Source organism: Homalodisca vitripennis, unplaced genomic scaffold (genome assembly GCF_021130785.1).
Source record: "Homalodisca vitripennis isolate AUS2020 unplaced genomic scaffold, UT_GWSS_2.1 ScUCBcl_8227;HRSCAF=16250, whole genome shotgun sequence".
NCBI classification, from domain to species: Eukaryota; Metazoa; Arthropoda; class Insecta; order Hemiptera; family Cicadellidae; genus Homalodisca; species Homalodisca vitripennis.
This window is the reverse complement of record NW_025784343.1, coordinates 14,334-17,694: the sequence shown is the minus strand read 5'-3', so window position 1 is coordinate 17,694 and position 3,361 is coordinate 14,334. Positions and strand designations below refer to the sequence as shown.

Here is a 3,361-nt window from a genome sequence, read left to right as displayed (position 1 = left end):
GAAGGTAACAAATACGGTGCGCCAGACTCCACTGCGAATGGGTGGCGCGACCCGCATGTCTCCCCTCACTTTCGGGTGAGTTGTTCACCCTCATGAACAATACAGTCCGGGAAGTGTGTTCCCATCATAACTTTTCAGAACTCCTTCCGGCTCAGTAATGTAAAACACCTTGATCGTCCTTGAGACTACCAAGCGGCGAGATGGGATTCTTTGCCAATAGCTTTTGCAGCCCTGCACACTGTCAATATCTGTGCAGAGCTTCTTCCAGGCTAACCTCTTAGCCGTACGAACCTTGCGGTTGTACAGTGCAAGAGCCTCATGGTAACGATGTTGTAAATTGTTGCATAATTACACCGATCGATGATTATTTATTTAATAGTTAACTTAAGTCATCTGTACCAACTTAAACACATTTTAAGATTGTAAGCATTACAACTTGATAAGTTACTAAAGATTTCATCTCGTTACAGTTTTTCCAATTTGTTATCGTTTTAGGAGATTGGGCTAAACAATATTAATGAATATAATATAAAGATACTCAGTTTCTAAATTTTGTTTTATTCCTTGAGTTGATCTAGGAACTTCAATTTTTTCATTAGTGAATAATATGCACCATCAACAATTTCCAACAACTACAAAATATAGTGAAAAAAATCCACTTTGGCTAATTTTTTTTGTTTAAGGTAGTCGATGGGCTTGATTGAAGATGAACTTGAAGAAGTCCGTAAACTCTGTGAACATCTCATTGCTGGCAGTAGACTCATTTCTTGTGTTCGATCTATGGTTCGTGTCGAAATAAAGTAAGTATAAAAAATTAAATCCCACTTTGTATTCTTTAAACAGTAAATTTGACATCATGTGCAAATCTTGTTGACCAGTAATATCTGTTTTTTAGTTTTTTTTTAACAGAAATTGAAGGAGGACTATCATTTCATCTTATTGTATAATTACGGTGAATATATTTTTCATGGTAAAAAATCAAGAATAGTATTTTAAACTCTTAAAAGTGATAATGAGCTATTTTAAAGTATATTTACTTCCATTTGAAATAACTCACTAAATGTTTTGTTAAAATTTAAACAGGCTTTAACTAAACACTTTAACCACATTGTTTTATTAAGTAGTTTTCACGATGTATAGTAAGTGTACAAGATACTGAGATTTGTTCATATTGTCATGTTTATCAAGTTTTGTGGATTGTAAATGCCATTACGCACCAAACTACTTATTTTCTAACCATGTTTCAAATGTTTTTTATATTAGTTTCTTCATTCAACTCCTTTTCTGGATCGTTTTAACCCATTTACATGATAATTTTGAATGGTGTTGTTAAGCAGTGGAATTCGTGTTCTTGGTTGGTTTTACAAATCGTATAGCTTGAGTCATATTGGAGACATGGTTTTAAAACTTCACCGAATTATGTTTTTAAAAGCGTTTTAAATGCATTATAAGAAAGCAAAATATGAATATTATCACATAGGCTATATAAGTACACACATATATACTACTGAAAAGTCTTGAAACTGTTCTTAATTTCTTTTGTACTCGAAAACTTACAAACAAAATGTTTTACAGTGACAGGGCTTAAAATTGAACTTTTTGATGCTATCAGGAGCTCTTCGCCATCTCAGAGGGATGGCCCGTAAGGGTGTCGGTTTGAAAATCGTAAAAGTAAGCATACGTTGATGTGCGTACCATTTTAAAGGTCTTAATAAGAAGAACGTCGTGCTACAAATTAGACCAACAAAAAGAGGCAACATGCATATGCGCGTCACGCATCTGTCCCTATGTATATTGTAACGTGATTTCAACAATTCAATATATAGCAGTAAATTTTTCAATTCGCATTCAATACAAACCAATTTGGTAAGTTAGATATATATTGAGCGTTGAATGTGTCACACAGTGCTTTAGCAAAGTTCATGAAAGAAGTTAACGACCTATGCTGTATTTGAGATTTAGTATAAACTATTCATTTTGTGATTTTTTGCTGCAGAAGAACTCAATTCAAACAGCTGGTTATCTGCATCCAATTCCCTGAGGACTACCCAGCATCAACCTCTCCTGATTGAGTTGAAGTCAAAAACATTGGTGGAATCAGCTGTTAGCGAAAGTTACAAACTGTTTGTGAAGAGGAAGCAAAAAAATACTTGGGAAAACCACAGGTACAGAATAATCTCAATGGATAACTTAGTCACATCTCCGAGTAATAGATAAATTTAGTACATTAAATTTAAACTGTTGGGTTTGCAAATACTTCCAGAGAAAGGCCAGTGTCACAGAATTATATCTTTATAGAATGTAATCTTTTATTTTAGTATGAAAATGTACTTATTTAATTTGTAAAAACACGTTATTTTGTGTCGTGTTATTATTAAAAAAGCAAGTAACTGGTAATATTATTCATAGGAATGGTAGTTTATAGATTTTAGTACAAAAATTTTATTCTGGTAGTTTGTTGTAATCCCGTATTGTATATTACATACATGAATAACGTAGTAAAAAAACCTATCAGATAATAAATAAAACTAGGATCTGTGTAGATTCTTTTCTTTTGTGTTTAAACTGTCTTTACCACTTGGTTTTAAAAACATTTTATCACTATTTTATGTGTGGCGGTTTGTAGTACACCACACAAAATTAGTGTTGTGCATGTGGTTTATTTGTAGTAGTGGTACTGGTGCTGTACTGCTACATTTGTTGTATCGTTCTTTTGCATTTGGCTCAGGTTTTTCCTAGTGTCACATTTTTCAGCCATTAAAGTTTTTTTTTAATTCTTATTTTTTATTCAAAAGGCTATTTTTATTATGTTTGTTTATTTTGAAGTTTTTTATGCTTGTAGTGATGTAGTGTGTGACTAAGTAATATTCTTATCCCAGATTATATCAATAAATATGAGTTGTCAAATGCATAACTTACTAATTATGTGAAAGTTCTCTATACTACTCTATGTTTATTTTTCAGATTTTAAAAGGTTCTCAAAACTTCTAAGAAATTTTATTGATGAGAATCCTTTGTCCTGTTGCTACAATGAGGTCCTTGCCTTAAAGAAGCAGTTACAGGGTGATCTGGACGAACTGAAAGTTCGTCAGGAAAACATCTTCTCTCATCTTAAGAGTTCAACAGGGAAATTACTATTTAAGAGCAAAAAATATTAGTGCCTGACGACTACCCTCTTAAAAAACGTTGGGTAAGTCTTTCTGATTTATATATATATTTATTAGTGACCTTATTTTTTAAAACTTGTTGTTAGCCGCACACCAGTCTGATTCTGTGTTGAGAAATTTTTATTGCTATATTTAAGAAGCCCTATTGTAATAGTGTTATCATTTTGTTGGTTGTACCCAACATGACTATATGT

The 3,361-nt window shown here is 32.5% G+C and overlaps 1 pseudogene; it reads left to right on the top strand.

Moving 5' to 3' along the window:
• The first annotated feature begins 678 nt into the window (after positions 1-678).
• Positions 679-3,117, top strand: LOC124374395 (annotated as a pseudogene).
• The last annotated feature ends 244 nt before the right edge of the window (positions 3,118-3,361 follow it).